General features: G+C 52.1%; 1 long non-coding RNA gene across 2 annotated transcripts; it reads right to left on the bottom strand.

Moving 5' to 3' along the window:
• Positions 1–296: 296 nt before the first annotated feature.
• On the bottom strand, positions 297–6,567 carry LOC136304426 (uncharacterized). Of its 2 annotated transcripts, none has more exons than XR_010724561.1 (3): positions 6,497–6,567; positions 5,736–5,878; positions 297–723 (listed from the first exon to the last, which is right to left on the bottom strand). It is a non-coding gene; the product is annotated as an uncharacterized lncRNA (long non-coding RNA). The 2 variants fall into 2 exon arrangements; XR_010724560.1 differs by having other exon boundaries at positions 6,480–6,565.
• Between the last annotated feature and the right edge of the window lie 11,513 nt (positions 6,568–18,080).

Raw genomic sequence — 18,080 nt, 5'->3', positions numbered from 1 at the left:
ACAGCAGTTATAAACTTTGGACATGGAGTGAGGTAGCAGAGGAGTTAATAAGTTACAGTAGAAAATATGGACCGGTGAAGTACTGTCTTGGTTTGGGAAGACAGGTATCTGCCAGGTAAAATTACAATCAGAGGCTCTTTGGAAAAGATTTGGGAAATAGGAATAGCAATTCTTTACTAGTATGTAATACAAAGCAAACAAACACAAAAAACCCCCTCACCAAACAACTACAGAATTAATAACAAACGAAAACAGTATGTAGTGTTTTGAAAGCAAAACAAATGAGAGGCTCCAAGTCAGAGATACAATTTAATAGAAAAAAAGGAAAGAAAGTAAAATAAAATAGATGCAATAATACAAAAGACCACTGAAAGAGTCAGAGGACAACCTGAGCGGAGTGATGGAAGCAGTCCAGATGAGGTGGTCTTCCTGAAGCAGTGATCCTGTAGAAAGGTCTGGTAGCTCGGGTCCTCTGGGAATCCAGTGGGTAAGCGCCCCTCTGGTGTTCAGAGTCTCAGCTTATATCCAGGCTGGAATGCTTGGTTTCTCCCTCTGGGCGGAGCATCTCACAATGGGATGGTGAGTCATGTGATAAGGCCTGATGGGCCCATTAACAGGAGGTAGTCCAGGAGGGGGTTATCTGTGAGCTGTGCAGCAAAGGTGTTGATGGGCCCATTAACAGAAGATAAGCCAGAGTGGAGGAGGCAGGGAGCACTGCCTCACCTGGTTTCAACAGTTCATGAAGATGGTGATAGAATATACTTCAACCCAGAACAAATTTTTAAAGCCCCAAAATCCCCTAAATTCACCCCAAAATTTCCACCCAATATCCCAAAAATTTACTCCAAAATTCCCCCCAAAATTTGAGATTTTTAAAGCCCAAAAATCCCCTAAATTCACCCCAAAATTTCCCCCCAAAATCCCTAAAAATGACCCCAAAATTTCCACTGAAAACGGAGATTTTTTAAGCCTCAAAATCCCCCAAATTCACCCCAAAATTCCCACCTAAAGTCCCTCAAAAAACCCCAAAATTCCCACTAAAAATTGGGATTTTTGGAGCCCCCAAATCCCCAAAAATGACCCCAAAATTCCCACTAAAAATTGGGATTTTTAGAGCCCAAAGAATCCCAAAAATTCACCCAAAAACTGGAATTTTTAAAGCCCCAAAATCCCCAAAATTCACCCCAAAATTTCCACCCAAAATCCCAAAAATTTACTCCAAAAATTCCCACTAAAAATTAGGATTTTTAATGCCCCAAAATCCCCAAAATCCACCCCAAAATTCCCACTAAAAATTGGGATTTTCAGAGCCCCAAAATCCCCCCAAAAATTCACCCCAAAATTCCCACCTAAAATCCCTCAAAAAACGCCAAAATTTCCACTAAAAATTGGGATTTTTAGAGCCCCAAAATCCCCAAAAATTCACCCAAAATGCCCCCAAAATGACCCCAAAAGTTCCCACTAAATATCGGGACTTCAGAGCCCCAAAATCCAAAAAAATTACCCCAAAATCCCGACTGAAAACTGAGATTTTTTAAGCCCCAAAATCCCTCAAATTCACCCCAAAATTCCCACCCAAATTTCCCACTAAAATTGAGATTTTTTAGAGCCCAAAAATCCCCAAAATTCACCCCAAAATTTCCTGCTGAAAGGGGGAATTTTTAAAGCCCCAAAATCCCCAAAATTCCCAACTAAAATTTCTCAAAAAACCCAAAATTCCCACTAAAAATTGAGATTTTTAGAGCCCCAAAAATCTCAAAAATTCACCCAAAATATGGAATTTTTAAAGTCCCAAAATCCCCTAATTTCACCCCAAAATTCCCACTAAAATTTGGAACTTTTAGAGCCCCAAAATCCCCCAAAATTCACTCAAAATGCCCCAAAAATGACCCCAAAAATTCCCATTAAAAATCGGGATTTCAGAGCCCCCAAATCCCAAAAAATGACCCAAAAATTCGCCACAAAAATCAGGATTTCAGACCTCCAAAATCCCAAAAAATGACCCCAAAATTCTGATTGAAAAATGGGATTTTTGAAGCCCCAAAATTACCCAAATTCACCCCAAAATTCCCACCCAAAATCCCCGAAAATTCCCACTAAAATTGAGATTTTTGGAGCCCGCAAATCCCCAAAAATGACCCCAAAATTCCCACTAAAAATTGGGAAATCCCCAAAATTCACCCAAAAATTGGAATTTTTAGGAGCCCCAAAACCCCCAAAATTCACCCCAAAATTCCCACTAAAAATTTGGATTTTTAAAGCCCCAAAATCCCCCAAATTCACCCAAAATTCCGACTCAAAATTGGGATTTTTGATGCCCCAAAATCCCCAAAATTCTCCCCAAAAATCCCAAAAAACCCCAAACCCCCTCCCAGTACAAACCAGTACAAACCAGTAAAGAAAAACCCCAAACCAGTATAAACCAGTACAAATCAGTCACCCCAAATCCCTTCCCAGTTCATCCCACTTCATCCCAGTGACCCCTAAACCCCCTCCCCGTACAAACCAGTAAGGAAAACCCCCAAACCAGTACAAACCAGTATAACCCAGTACAAACCAGTACAAACCAGTATAAACCAGTAACTCCCAGGGTCCCCCAGCGCCAGGCCCTGGTGCTGAGGCACTCCCTGGAGGCCACCGAGCATCGAGAGATCCCAGTTCAAACCAGTACGGACAGGTGAGGGCACTGGGACGGGGACTGAGGGGCACTGGTTTATACTGGAAAGAACTGGGAGTGGGTTTGGGGTCACTGGTTTATACTGGGATGAACTGGGAGTGGGTTTGGGGTCACTGGTTTATACTGGGATGAACTGGGAGTGGGTTTGGGGTCACTGGTTTATACTGGGATGAACTGGGAGTGGGTTTGGGGTCACTGGTTTATACTGGGATGGACTGGGAGTGGGTTTGGGGTCACTGGTTTATACTGGGATGGACTGGGAGTGGGTTTGGGGTCACTGGTTCATACTGGGATGGACTGGGAGTGGGTTTGGGGTCACTGGTTTATACTGGGATGAACTGGGAGTGGGTCTGGGGTCACTGGTTTATACTGGGATGGACTGGGAGTGGGTTTGGGGGTTACTGGTTTATACTGGTTTAAACTGGTTTCGGGGTTTCTGGGCGTGGTGTAACCTTTGCCCCCCCAAAAGGTGAACTGACCACGCCCCTCGTCAGGCCATGCCCCATTCCCTTATATGGAGTGACAACAAGGGCGGGGCAAACTGGGCGGGGCCTGGGGGTTACTGGGTTGTACTGGGAGGGAGTGCGAGGGGCCAACACGGCTCTGACCCCGCCCACTGCGCCGATATGCAAATTTATGTAAATGGGAGCACAAATAAATGCGAATGACGTCACTGACCACGGGGACTGGGAGTTACTGGTTTGTACTGGGAGGCACCTGGGCGTGGCTCTGACCCCGCCCACCTCACCGAGGCGCCAGCCTTATGTAAATTTATGCAAATGAGAGGCGAAATAAACGCGGGTGACGTCATTTGTACGCCGAGGAGCAAAGCGGCGCCGCGGGGCACGACGGGATACACCGAGGCCCCAAATGACCCCAAAATTGTCCCGAATTTCCCCCCCCAAAAATCCGCCCCAAATTTCCCCAAAAATCCCCAAAATTCCCCTCAAATTTCCCCAAAATCTAAAAAAATTCCCAAAATTTCCTCAAAAGTCCCAAATAATCCCCAAATTTTACCAAAATCCCCCCAAAAATTCCCAAAATTTCTTCAAAAATCCCTCAAAATTCTTCAAAATTCCCCAAATATCTCCCCCAAAATTGTCCCCAAATCCCCCCAAAATCGACCAAAATTCTCCTGAATTTCCCCCCAAAAACAGCCCACAAAAATTCCCAAAATTTCCTCAAAAATTCCCCAAATTTTACCAAAATCCAAAAAAATTTCCCAAAATTTTGTCAAAAATCCCCCCAAATTCCCCAAAATTCTCAAAATTTTTTCAAAAATCCTCCAAATTCTCCCAAATTTAGCCAAAATCAAAAAAAATTCCCAAAATTTCCTCAAAAGTCCCAAATAGTCCCCCAAAATTCCCAAATTTCCCTCCCAAATCAACCAAAATTTCTCCCGATATGACCCAAAATGGTCCAAAAATTCCCAGGATTTCACCATTCCTTCTCCGAATTCCTCTGAATCCCCCGAATTTCCCCCTAAAATTCCCAAATTTTCCCAAAATTCCCCCAAATAACCCCAAAATTTCCGGAAAAAACCCCCCAAATTTCCCCCAAAAAGTCCCAATTTTTTTCCCAAATTCCTCCCAAAATCCCCCAAAATTTCCCCCCAATTTTTTCCAAATTACCTGAAATTTCCCCCAAATTCTCCCAAATTTCCCAAAATATTCCCCCAAATTTGCCCCAAAATGACCCCAAATCCTCAAAATTCTCCCAAAATTCCTTCAAAACTCCCCAAAATTCCCCCAAATTTTCCCAAAATCTGGCAAATTCTCTCCCCGCAGAGCGCCCACCGGTGGCCCTCGAGGTCGGAAAGTTTTGGGGGGAAAACCCCGAAATTTGGGGTGAAAATTTGAGAATTTGGGGGAAATTTGGGATTTTGGGGGTCGTTTTTAGGGGAATTCTGGGGGGAAAATGGAGGATTTGGGAAATCTGGGAGAATTTTGGGGAAATTTTGGGAGATTTGGGGTGAAAATTGGGAATTTGGGGATTTTGGGGGGAATTTTTAGGGGATTTTGTGGGAAAATCAGGAAAATTTTGGGATTTTTTGATGGTTTGGGGTCGTTTTTAGGGGGATTTTTGGGGAAATTTGGGGGAAAAACCCCAAAATTTGGGAAAATTGGAAAAAAATTGGGAACATTTGGGGGGATTTGAAAGATTTGGGACTTTTTGTGGAAAATTTTGGGGAATTTTGGGGGAATTTTTTGAGGATTCTGTGGGAAACGTGCGGAATATTAAAAAAAATTGGGAAAAATTGAGAAAAATGGGGGAAAATTGGGAAAAAATTGGGAAAAATGGGGGAAAATTGGGAAAAAATTGGGAAAAATTGGGAAAAATTGGGAAATTTTGGGAATTCTGGGGGAAAATTTTGGGAATTTTTTCGAGGAAAAAATTGGAATTTTTTGGGGGGGAAATTTGGAGTTTTTGGGAAATTTGGGGATTTTTGTGGGAATTTTGAGGGATCCCCCCTCTGCCCCATAGATCCCGAATCCCAAATCCCGCCCCACAGATCCCATCCCCGCCCCCCAGATGGCTCCTGCCCCACAGATTGTCCCGCCCCCGTCTCTGCCCCACAGGAGCCGCTGGAGCCGCCCCATAGGATCCGGCACCCCCCGAGTGACCTCCTGAGCAACCCCTGCCACGGTGAGCCCCACGGCTGAGCCCTGACCCACGGATCTGTGACCCACGGCTGAGCCCTGACCCACAGAGCCCGGACCCACAGATCCCGGACCCACAGAGCCCTGACCCACGGCTGAGCCCTGACCCACAGAGCCCTGACCCACGGATCTGTGACCCACAGAGCCCTGACCCACAGTTCCCTGCCCCACAGATCCCTGCCCCACAGATCCCTGCCTTGCCAGGGGCCGGGGCTCAGGCCTTGGCCTTTTGGATTCATGGAACACATCCAGGTTTGCTCAGCACCAGAGACACCTTTGCCTTGTCTGTCCCCACCTGTCACCAGTGCCTGCAGTGATGGAACCTGGGGACACTTTCTCCATTGGGTCTCTCTGTGTGTCCCATTAAAACGGCAAAAAACTTCAGTGTTTTAATTTACCTTTGAGCTCTTGAGAAGTTTTTGGAACACTCTTTCAGGGACAGAGTTGAATGGAAACACCAAATCCACGGGAGGGTCGTTCAAGTCCTTGTGCTGTTTCTGTGCTGCTGAGCTGGGCCGGGCTCCTGGCACAGAGGCAGCTCCTGGCAACAAAGGAAACTTTTAGAAAGACATTTCTCCTGAGGAGAAATCCTCCTTCAGATGGGTCACCTGTATCATTTGAAATGTAGACTCAGAGTGAAAGTTTACAGTGGCATAACAACCTTTTCTGTTCCTTTCTCATTAATGGTTAACCCTCTCCTTTTTGTTTGTTTTGGTTAATTTTGCTTTTAACAGTAGAGAACATCATTCTTACATGGAATATTAGGTTTTGCACTTAGGCTAATTGATATCTACGCCTATAGAACCCATACCTATGGAATATTAAGTTTTAAATACAATACGTATGTTTCATAAGTAAATAAACACGTTGAAGTGAACAAGTGTCCCCCAGCCCCTCCAGGATCCCTAACTGTTCCCTCAGCGCCCATTCGCCCGCCCCCAAAGCGTCCCCGGATCCCTTGAACGCTCCGACCCCACAGATTCCCCTTAGAGCGACTTCAGGGAATTCATCTCCAATCATCCCCCCTGGCCTCGGAGCCCCTCGGAACACGGTTCTGCGCCTAAAAACTCCTGCCCCGCCCCGCGCCCTAGAGAGCTCGGTGACAGCTCCCCAAGCTCCCCGCAAGTGCTCCCGAGCCGTACACGTTCCCCCCGAGGACCTCAAACCCCGGCTCGGACACAAAAGTGTCCCCAAAGCGCCTTCCCGGAGCCCCAGACGCCCCGTTCGAGCCACTTCCGGGACTACAGCTCCCAGCATGCTCCGCGGCGCACTCGGAGCGCTACTCCAGCCGTGACTCCATCTCCCATCATGCCCCGCGCCCCGCCGACAGCCATTGGAGCTGCGCCTCCACCTCCCGTGATGCTCCGCGGCGCCGTTCAACCCTGTTCTACCCGCGCCTACAACTCCCATCATCCCCTGCGCCACAGAGAGTCCCCTCAGAGCCCCCCAGGTGCCCGCCCGGACCCCGAAGGGCCCCGGATTCCCCTCCCTGACCTCCAAGTGCCCCCCTGGACCCCGAATTGTCCGACAGAATCCCTAAGTGCCCCTCCAAGTGTCCACCCGCTTCCCAAATGTGTCCTCCAGACCCTCAAGTTCTCTCCAAATTCCCTGCCCCAAATGTGCCCCAGAAATGTCTCCATGAACCCCAAAGTGGCCCCTTTTACCCTGTCTGAGAAAATGCTAAAGAAGATGACAAAAGGACTAAAAACAGAGCAAATCAGCATGAAGAAGAAGAAATCAATTGCCAGTAGTGGTCAAGCAATTCATGAAGGGAAGTGTGTTACTTAGAACCAATGACCAATAGCTTTTTTTGTTCCTAAAAATATATTGATTTTTTAATGTCAATATAAAAATTAGGTAATAAAATATAGAAAAATGTTATTATAAAACTGAAAAATAAATTTCTAATTTTATTATTTACATAAGTTTGTTTTTATTAAAAAATGCTGAATTTTCTTTTATGTTTTGGGAGCGCAGTCCAAGGTGGGTGATGTCACACGTGGTGAGGTTGGGTGAGAAGCAGGTTGTCCAAACAGGGTCAGCCTGCAAGGGGCTCATTCTTCGCTGTGCTCAGAACTCCTAAGGAGACATTCAGAACCAAGATCACCTAAAGAATGCTTCAGTCAACTCTTCAATGAAATGAAAAATAAAAAAAATACTCCTGCAATTAAAAAACCAAAAATCACGAGGTGCGCTTTGATATCTTCCTCCTTAAGAGAATTCCGAACTGATTCCACGCAGCTGCACAAGCCATGGAGACTTGAAGACAACTGAAGGAAGACCAAGAGCTCCGCAGGGATTTCGGTGGTTTTTTATCCGGTGGATTTGGGGCTGAGTCCAGGAGCCCCGAGGAACAGACCCCTGAGGAACACCACTGGTGACCGGCTGCCAGCTGGATGCGGCGCCATTCCCCACCACCCTCTGCCTTTGCCTCCCCAGCAAAGAGTGCTCCTGTCCAAGCCGTGGGCCGCCAGCTTTCCCAGGAGTGTGCTGTGGGAGACAGTGTCAAAGGCCTTGCTGAAGTCCAAACAGACAACATCCAAAGCCTGTCCCACATCCACCACGCAGGTCACCTGTTCATAGAAGAGGCAGGTTGGTCAAACAACACCTGCCCCTCCTAAACCCGTGCTGGCTGGCTCTGATACCCGGGCCGTCCTGTAGGTGCTGCATGATGACACTCAATATAAACTGCTCCGTGACCTTACCGGGTACTGAGGTCAGGCTAACTGGCCTCTATTTACCAGTTCCTCCTTCCCACCCTTTTTGTGAATGGCTGTCACACTGGCCAGTTTCCGGTCCTCCGGATCCTCACCAGTGAGCCAGGACTGTTGGTAAATGATGGAGAGCGGCTTCACAAGCTCATCTGCCAGCTCCCTCATCACCCTGTGGTGGATCCCACTTGGGCCCACAGATCTGTGAACATCGATTTGGCTCAGCAGTTCTCTGGCTGCCTCCTCCTGGATAACAGGGGCACCATTCTATTCCCTGACACCATCTACCAGCCCAGGAGGGCAGCTGTCCTGAGGACAAGCCATATTCCCACTAAAGACTGAGGCAAAGAAGGCGTTAAGCACTTCTGCCATCGCCTCATCTGCAGTTCCTAAGTTCCCTCCCACATCCAGCAGAGAACAAAGGTCGGTTTTTAGCCTTCCTTTTGCCGTTAATATATTTGTAAAACCATTTTTTATTTTCCTTCACAAACTTGCTGCCGTTGGTAGGACATTTAGTGACAGAAGCTGCAGCTCGTTCTCCAGGAAGGGTTCTTGGAAAGAGCAGACAGGACTGTGGAGAAGATTCTGGGAAAGCTGAAACAGCTTTTAAAAAATGAAACAAAAATGGAAAGAACCAATCCAAGATGGTTTTCTCTATTTATTTCTATGCTCCCTTTTTCCATTTTGCACTACTTCTCCATTCCATTAACTACAAATGGATCTCACCTCTAAGATCCATGACTTGGCAAGTTTTAGACGCTGTAAAATACCATGAGCTACACACAATTTGCCTACCCCCGTTTTTCTTGGAAAGCAATGCTGGAGACGCAAGTGCAGTGCTTGGGCCAGGTACGAATTCTGCATTCAAGGAATGTTCTCTGACAGTGTGTGACCCTCAGCAGGGACAATGCACAGCAGCAGCCAAGGGGATTGCTCTGCCACAGTGCAGGAGTCAAGGCTCTGGGTCTTGGCTCAACGGGGCAAAGTTCCCGTGTTTGGAAGGCTCAGGGGCTGCCCCCGGGCCGCGCGGGGCTCGGCGTGGGGCTGAGCGGGCAACGGACAAACGGACCCGGGGAAAAACGGCCCCGGGGCTTCAGTTGCAGCGGCAGCAGCGGCAGCAGCGGCAGCAGCGGCAGCAGCGGCAGCAGCGGCAGCAGCGGCAGCAGCAGCAGCAGCAGCAAAAAAAAAAAAAAAAGCTCCTCTTGCGACTCCCTCCTGCTTCTCCTCTCCCTCTCCTGCAGTCCCACACCCGCGCCCAGTCTCCCTGTCCCGGTGTCCCCCTCCTCTCCCAGTGTCCCTCTCCCCTGCAGGGCCGGGCCATGCCCCCGGCCCGCCCCCGGCCCCGGGCGGGGCTGCCCCGTCCCCGCCCCCGGGCCTCCCACCGCGCTCTCGCCTCCGCCCGCCTCTGGCTGTCCTGGCGATGGCGGTGCTGGGCGGGGATCGGTGCCTGGGCCAGGGACAGTATCGCCGCGCTTTGCCTCCGCCTGTTCCGAGCCCGGCCCCGGCCCCTCCCGGGCCCCGCGGACACACGCGGCGCGGCCGCTCCCGCCGCCTGCGCTGCGCCTTCCCCGGCCCGAGCTCCGCCGCTGGCCGGCGCGGCCGCCGGCCCCGAGCCGCCAGTGTCGCCTTCCCAGGAGCGAACGCCTGGGGATGCCCGGCCTGGGGTGGTTGAGGGGCGCTCAGGGGCCGTTCCTGGCCCCAGGCCGAGCGCTGACAGCCGCGTCTCTCCGGCAGGGAAGGCGCAGCAGGGCCTCCAGGAGCTGTACCGGCTGGGTTCGCTGCTGGGGCGCGGCGGCTTCGGAACTGTCTTCGCGGCGACGCGGCTTTCGGATGGCGCCCCGGTGAGCGGCGGGCGCAGGAGGAGGGGGTGCAGGAGGAGGAGGAGAAGGGCGGAGGAGGAGGAAGAGGATGGGGCTGGGCAGGGCGGGCGGTGAGCTCAGCCCGCTGCTCCCCTTGCCTTGCAGGTGGCCATCAAAAGGGTGCCACGGAACCGTGTCCAGCACTGGGGAGAGCTGGTGAGTGAGCGGGGGCCAGCGGGAGAAGCCGGGGCGTGCCGGGCGGGGACGAGCCGAGGCCCGGCAGGGTGGAATCCGCCAGGACGCCTCGAGGGAGAGCGGGCGTGCGGCCACTGGAGGGTGCAGAACATCCCGGGCAGGGTGAGCGCTTCCCCACCCCTGGCAGGGCCTCAGCCCCACTGACGGCATCGTGGTCCTCCCACAGCCCAACGGCACCAGCGCACCGCTGGAGATCGTGCTGCTGGACAGGGTCTCCACTGGCTTCCCTGGTGTGGTCCAGCTGCTGGAGTGGGTGGAGCTCTCCAACGACATCGTGATGGTGCTGGAGCGCCCGGAGCGGTGTCAGGACCTCCAGCATTTCATTCGGGCACGGAGGTTCCTGTCCGAGGAGGTGGCGCGGGAGCTGTTCCGCCAGGTCCTGGAAGCTGTGCGGCACTGCACCAGCTGCGGGGTCCTGCACAGGGACATCAAACCCCAGAACATCTTGGTTGACCTGGCTACCGGGCAGGCCAAATTGATTGACTTTGGCTGTGGCACCTACCTGCAAAAGACAGCATACACTCAATTTGCAGGTGAGCCCACGCAGGACTGTGCTCCCGGTCCCAGCATCTCATGGCCCAGCCTGGGTGTGGCAGCAGGGACTCTCCCTTTTGCTGCCAGACACGGCACTGAGTCTTCAGCCAGGTGGCTTTTGAGCAGGGGTGTGTGAGGGGCCAGCTTCCAGCCCTGCTGGCAGCCTTTGCCAGCCACTCTGCCCAGGACTGGCGCTGGGGTTGGGGCAGGCAGCTCGACAAAAACACCTGTGGGTGAGAGTAGCAGAGAAGCGGGGGCTAGAAGCAGTGCAGCAGCCAGTTTGGTGTGCAGGCAAGAATGGGCTTGGGCTGCTCTGCCTGCCTTATTTGCCCTGGCTTCATAATGTTTTTTGGGGCAGTGCAGGCAGGGAGGATGAGGGCATGGTTTTTCCCCGGCGCCGAGTGGGTTTTTCCTTTGGATGTCATGGCCAGGCCTTGCCACGGCTTCCGCTGCCCCCTTCCGACACTAGTAGCTTTTTTTCCAACCCTGAGTTTGTAAACAAGTCACTGGTGCTGGTGAGAGAGCAGCAGGTCACCCCACGTGCCACTGGTGCAGCCCCCGCATGCCCAGGGATGCTGGGGCCAGGCTCTGGGAGCAGCAGCATCCCCCTGATGAACTCCATCTGTATTCCATAGGAACACCATCCTACAGCCCCCCGGAATGGACCCACTGTGGCTGGTACTATGGCGAGCCAGCTACCATCTGGTCCCTGGGCATCCTGCTGCACCAGATGGTCTGTGGAAGACACCCTTTCAGGAGGGGTCAGAAGATCAGCTGGGGCCATCAGCTCTCCCTGCCACAACGGCTCTCTCAAGGTGGATGCTCATCTCTGGGCACGGGGGGAATACCGGTGCTGGGAAACAGCAGTTGGCTTGTGAGCATCCTGCTCTGGCAGCTGCTGAGGAGGTGGCACATGTCCTGCTCTCCTGATCTCCTCCAAAACAGGGAATGGGTGGGAAAGTTTAGGCCCAGCTCTGAGCACATGCAGCATGGCCTGGGCATGGGAATAGTGGGACAGGAGCTTTCTCCAACTGACTGGCGGCTTCTGGTTTCTCTCCCCAGATTGCCAAGATCTGATCAGGTGGTGTTTATCAGTGCACTCCTTGGACAGGCCCTCATTAGAAGACCTGTTCTGTGATCCTTGGATGCAGGATACTCATCTGCCCTAGAAGAAGGGAGAGAGCCACAGGCACACTTTGATGCAGGGCCCTGGTAAGTTCCAGCTGCACACATGCCTTGGCGATCAGAAGCAGAGCAACCCAGACTTTTTGTCCTGCCTGTGTCACTGCGCAGGGCTCATGGGATGGGCACAGGCAGCCCTCGTGCTGGAGCCGAGCTGCTCTGCCCAGCACTGGTGGCTGCCATCCAGGCTGGTTTTGCTTGTCCTGGTTCACTGACAGCTGGGGCCCTGGGCAGAGCCCTGAGAGCCTGGTCTCACCCCCAGGGAACGAGAAGGAGCCCCTGGAGAAGCTGGACAATGTGGGGCTGCTGCTGCTGGAGACAGCGAGGACAGCATCAAGGATGAAAACCTCTTCTGGGACCTGGCCACCACAAAGGTGAAGATGATTGACTTCGATTCTGGCATCTTCTTCAAAGCCAGGCTCCACAGCCAATTTGCAGATGAGTCCACGCACAGGGGGATGCTCCCAGATTTGGGCATTGCACGGCCTGTCCAGGAACCACAGGTTCCTCCCTTTGCTGGGGCAGGTCCAACTGATTGTTCAGTGGGCTGCCAAGCTGCTTTTTGGCAGGGCTGGGGGCACAGGCTGGGGTGGTTACAAAATGGGAGTTGGCTCCTGGCCCTGCCAACAGCCCCCACCACCCACCGTGCCCTGGGCTGGGGCTGGGGCAGCCAGCCCGACACAAACAAACCCCCAAGGTGGGAGCAGAGGTGGGACTCCAGAGCCTGTCCATGGGCTGCTTTGCTTGGCAGGCAAGGAAGGGCTTGGGCTGCTCCACTGCCCTTGTTTGCTTTAGGATCACCATTATTTTGGGGGGCAGTGCAGGGGGGAAGAGTGAAAGCACGGGCTTCCCTCACTGGTAGGTGGGTTTTTCCCAAGCATGTCGGAATTGGCCCTTCCTCAAGCCCCTGACAGAGATCACATCTTTTAACTTTTCCCTTGTTTCCCCTTTTTGTCTGTTAATTTGTTGTTTGTTTTTCTAAAGGAAGTGTTCTAGGTGGTGTCCAGTCTGGATTGGGAAGTGCTTGGGACCATCTGTGGCGTGGATGGGCCGCGCCCTTGGAGAAGGCTGAGGACGTGGTTTGGGAGCAGCTTTTCTTCCAGCGGCGGATGGCGTGAGGTGGGTCCCCGTCTTCTTGGCACGGGTGGGGTAAGAGCTTTTGGGAGATGGCAGCCAGCACAGGAGCATCTTGCTCTGGGCAGCTGCTGAGGGCTGGATGCACCGTGGCTGGCTGCAGGCTGGGCACACGTCCTGCCAGCAATGATGGGCAGCTTTGGGCCCAGCCCTGAGCACGGCCAGCGTGGCCTGGGCACCGCGGGCGGCTGGGACAAGGGCACAGGAGCCTTCAGCTGACGGGCGGTTTCTGGTTTCTGTCCTTGCAGCCGGGCTCTGCGGGTGCTGAGGCTGCTCTGGGCTCTGCCAGGGCTCTGCTGGGCTCAGCACCGGGCCGGGATCAGCCAAAGAAGAAACGGTGTGCCCTGCAGCAGAGACTTGCCTTGAGCATTTTGGCAATGCGGCTCAAGTTTGCAGAGTGTACATCTCCAAGAGAAAACATGATACCGCCCAAAAAATAAACTTCTTCAATACCTTCTGAAATGAAATCAATCTGGGATGGCCCCAAATGACATTTTTAAGCTTGCTCAAGCTGTAGCTCAGCTCTTCTCTGAACAGTTCTGTCCTCCACCTGCCTTTTCCTTCACAGTGCTCTCTATTTTTCCCCAGTGAGTTCCCAGCCCATGCCAGTCTCCATCACACTGTTGCCTTTCTTGGTGCCCCTCAGCATGAGGAAGACTGAGTCCCAGGCTTAGGGACTGGCACTGGCTGAAGAGTAGCAATGTCTCAGTGGCCCAGAGACATTTTAGTGTCATTCAGAGCTGCTCTCCAGCCCTCAGCTCTCCTCACTGCTGAGTTCCCACTCCCTTTTTGTCGTCCTTCCAGCAGGATGACCAAGGGGCTCTTGGATGTCTCTGTATCCATGCACAGAAGGCTCTGTCTGCGCCAGGGTTTCCATTATGTCTTTGTACCTATGGGTATGGAATGAACACAGAGAGGGAAAGTGTCAGGCATGGTGCTTGTGCACTCCTTCCTTTCTATACAAGACACATCCATGCACACCCCACATACAGATGTATTAAAAGGATAGGGATGGATAGAGATTTTCCACAGAGCTCTAACTTTGGCTCACTTGCAAGCTGGAAGCCAGGGGATTTTTTCCCAGCTTTGTGTGAGTAGGTGTCTAAGAGCTGAGGAGAGCAGCATTTAGAAGCAGTTTCAGGATTTCTAGGCAGGAAATGGAGCTGACAACCATCAGTGTAACTCGCTGTATTCATCGGGATGGGCTGCTGGTTCTTTAGGAATGTGGCACAATGGAGAGACAAGACTTGGAACAATCCCAGCTCTCTGTGGATTTGTGCAAAGGGAGAGCAGCAGGAAAACTTTGTGTCTGCTTTGGGGGACACAAGGTCCACGGAGCTGGGGTGGCAGAGGGAAACGCGGGCTGGTGGCAGGTGAAGTCCTGTTTCATGACATCCCAGAGTGGCACAGGACAAAGCTAAAAGCACCCACCACCCCACTGATGAAATCCTTGGGCTGCAACACATAGTATAGGAAAAACTGCTGTCACACAATCCATTGGGATTTAAAACTTTCATTTGCAACACTTTTGCTCCAAGTTTCAAACTGCCAAATTTTTACACTCAAGATGCAGTTGTGCACAATCCATCTTTCAATTTCCTATTGCTTTAAGTTTAAATTTACTTCATATTAGGAAATAATTCCAACATCTGCAAAAGAATGCAGCTGATGAATCCTTGCCATGAGCACATTTACAAAGCAACTGAGTTCTCATTTCAAAACATCACTTACATCTTTTTAATCCACACTTATGGAAGACTTTTAACTACACGGTTTTGGGGCAGTTTTTATCTTTTGTATTTTTTCCGGTTTTCTCTTTTCTCTTTTTTTTTCATCCTTTTTTTTTTTTTTAACAGAAAACACATCCTAAAGAATGTGTTTCCTTTGTTCCCTGTTCCTGTATGGAGCAGCTCCCTTCCCGCTGGCCCTGCAGGGCTGAGGCTTTTCCCCGTTGCTGGGCACAGACTGATGGAGCAGCACTGCTGAACACGGGGACACACAGAGGGAGCAGAAGCAGCTGCCTGTGTCCACCTGCAGCTCCAAGGCCCAAACTAGTTCCCCCCTGTCCACGCTGTTGGGGGGTCACACTTTTATTGGGGTCCCTCATCTATTCAGTCCCCACCCTCCCCGGGCTGCTGGGAGTCCCAGGAACCCTTAAAGCTCCCCCCTCTTCTGTCTCCCCACCTACGGATACTGGGAGTGACTGGGCTTACACCGGGAGCAGCCACTTCCAGCACCGCGACTCCCGAACCCCCTTCCCGGCCATCCCGCCCCTCCAGCCCCTAACGGGGTCCCGGCAATCCCAGGGGTCCCCCCCCTCTCAGGGTCCCCGCTTTGCGGTTCTGGGCTCTCCTCTCTCTGGGCTCCCGCTCAGGGAAGCGGCGGCTCTCCCGGGCTCCCCAAACCCGTGTCCCCCCGCCACCGCCGGGGCTCTGCCGACACCGGGACACCCCAGAAACACCTCCCGGGGAGCGCCCGATGTCCCCCCGAGGGGCATCTGCTGCTCGGCTTTGGATCCCCGCGAGCTCCAAACATCCCCCCAACAAACCCCAAACCCAGGGACCTCCCGGGATATTTGGGGCGAGCTCCCCCTCCCCGGCCACCTGCGGGATGGGGGCGATGATCCCGGCGGTGCCGCCAGTTCAGGGAGCGCTGGAGCCGCCGCTCCCTCCCCTCGTCTTCTCCTCCCGCTCCTGCCGCCGCTGCGCCTCTTCCTCCCTCCCTCCTCCTCCTCCTCCCCCGTGCCTGACTCCGGACTGGGAGGGCGGGGCCAAGGAAAGGGCGGGAACTGGGGCGGGAAAGGGGCGGGGTCAAGGACAGGGCGGGAATCGTGAGGGGAAAGAGTCGGGGCGAAGGCGACCCGCGGTCCTAAAACCGCCCGGGTTCGCTTAAAATCACCAAAATGCGCCTAAATTTCTCCAAAAGAGCCTAAAATCCACCCTAACACGGATCAGGTTTGGCCTCAAATCACCCTAAGAGGCCTGCAATCCCCACAAAGTGGCCTAAAATCACCCAAAGGGCACTAAAAGCCACCCTATAGCCACAGGGTTCGGTCTAAAATCAGCCCGTTGGGGATAAAATCATCTAAAGGGGTCTAAAACCAACCAATATCGTCTAAAATTGCCCCGACTGGTTTAAATCCACACAAAATGGCAAAAAATCCCCTTAAAACTCCTAAAAAGGGCGTAAAATCAACCCTGAAAAGACCTGGTTTGGCTTAAAATCAATGAAATGTACCTAAAGCCCACCCTAAAACCCACCAGATTTGGCCTAAAATCATCCAAAGGGGCCGAAAATCCACCCTAAACCTGCCCAGTTTGGCCCAAAATTACCCTTAACCCGCCTAAAATCTCCGGGACTGGGACCGAGACTGGGACCGAGAGCGGCAGCGGAACCAGCCCCGAGACTGGCACCGCCCAGGGACGGGGACTGAGAACGAGATTGGCGCCGGGAGCGCTCCGGGACCAAGACCGGCACCGGGACCGGCACCGGGACCGGCACCGCCCGGAGACCGGGACTGAGACCGGCAAAAAATGGCTCGAACCGCACCAAAAACGCCCCTAAAGAGACCAAAAATGCCCGAAAAGTGACAGAACATGGCCACAAAATGGCCCCCAAATGACCCCAAACTGACTAGAAATGCCACTGAAATTACAAAATACGGCTGAAAATGACCCAAAGCGTGACCAAAAATGACCCAAGAGTGACAGAAAATTGCCCAAAATGCCGCAGGATGGGGGAGCGCCCGGAGACACAGAATTCCCAAAAAATTTAAAAAAAAAATCCCCCCAAAACTGCATACAAAAGGAAAACTATAGAAAAAAACAAACTGAAAAAAGCCTCAAAATAGCTCAAAAAAGAAAAAAACCCAGAAAATGCCTGCAAAAATTCCAGTAATATTCCCAAAATTTCCCAGACTACCCAGAATTTCCCAAATCCCCAAAAAAGTCCAAAAATTTCCCTAAACACCAACAAAAATCACCCAGAAAATAAAAGAAAAAAACCAAAAAATCCAAATCCTAAAAATGTCCAGAAATATTTTAAAAACCCCCCAAACTCCCCAAAAATTCTCCAAAATTATCTAAAAATCCCCCAACTCCTCAGATTTCTCAAAATTCCCAACATATTCCCAAAAGCCCGCAAACAGCAACAGAAAACACTCTAAAAATGCAAAAACACCACCCCAAAAGTCCTAAAAATACCTCAAAAATCCCCTCAAAATACACAAGACGTCCCCCAAAATGAAAAAAAATCCCTCCAAAATTCCCAAAAATCCCACGACCCCCTAGAACTGCCAAAATCCTTGAAAATTCCCAGAAATTCCTACACTTGCTCTCAATGAAGTTGTGCAGCAGGCAGGACTTGCCCGTGCCGTGCTGCCACTCACCGAGAACTTGAAGAGGATATCTAGGAAAAAGAATTCCCCAAATTCCCAAGTTAGGACCCAAAATTACCCAAAATTCCCACCCTTTGACCCGAAATTCCACAAGTTCCTGCGTTTGGACCCAAAATTCCTCCAAAATTCCTCCAAAATTCCTAACAGAGGCCCCAAAATTCAAAAAAAAAAATCCCAGTAGAGCGCCCAAAATTGCCCAATTTGGACCCCAAATTTCCAAGAATTAGCTGTACAGAGCCAAAAATTCACAAAAATTTCCTTTATGGGCCCCAAAACTCCACTATGGAGATGCCAAGACTCCCCCAGACCCCCTCACATCCCATGCAGAGAACCCCAGATCCCCTATAGGGTCCCCCAGGCGCCCCCGGACCCTCTATCGAGCCCCTACATATCCCCTCAGACCCCCCTGGGGACCTCCAGACCCCCCCAGACCCCCCAAATCCCCCACAGGGACCCACAGACACCCCCAGACCTCTCCGGACCCGCTACAGGCTCCCGCTGACCCCTAGAGATCCCCTACAGACCCCCCAAATCCCCCAAAACGCCACAGAGACCCCCCAAATCCCCCACAGACACCCAGACCCCATTTAGGGACGCCCCGACCCCCTTTACGGACCCCGCTGGACCCTCTACAGAGCCCCAGACCCCGATAGAGCCCCGAGACCCGCCCAGCCCCCTTTAGGGATCCCCAGACCGCCCTAAAGCCCCTACAGACCGCCCCAAATCTCCTGC

Source organism: Chamaea fasciata, unplaced genomic scaffold, assembly GCF_029207755.1.
Source record: "Chamaea fasciata isolate MVZ Bird 193981 ecotype frontalis unplaced genomic scaffold, bChaFas1.0.hap1 SCAF_88, whole genome shotgun sequence".
Lineage (NCBI taxonomy): Eukaryota > Metazoa > Chordata > Aves > Passeriformes > Sylviidae > Chamaea > Chamaea fasciata.
This window is presented reverse-complemented; position numbering and strand designations above follow the sequence as displayed.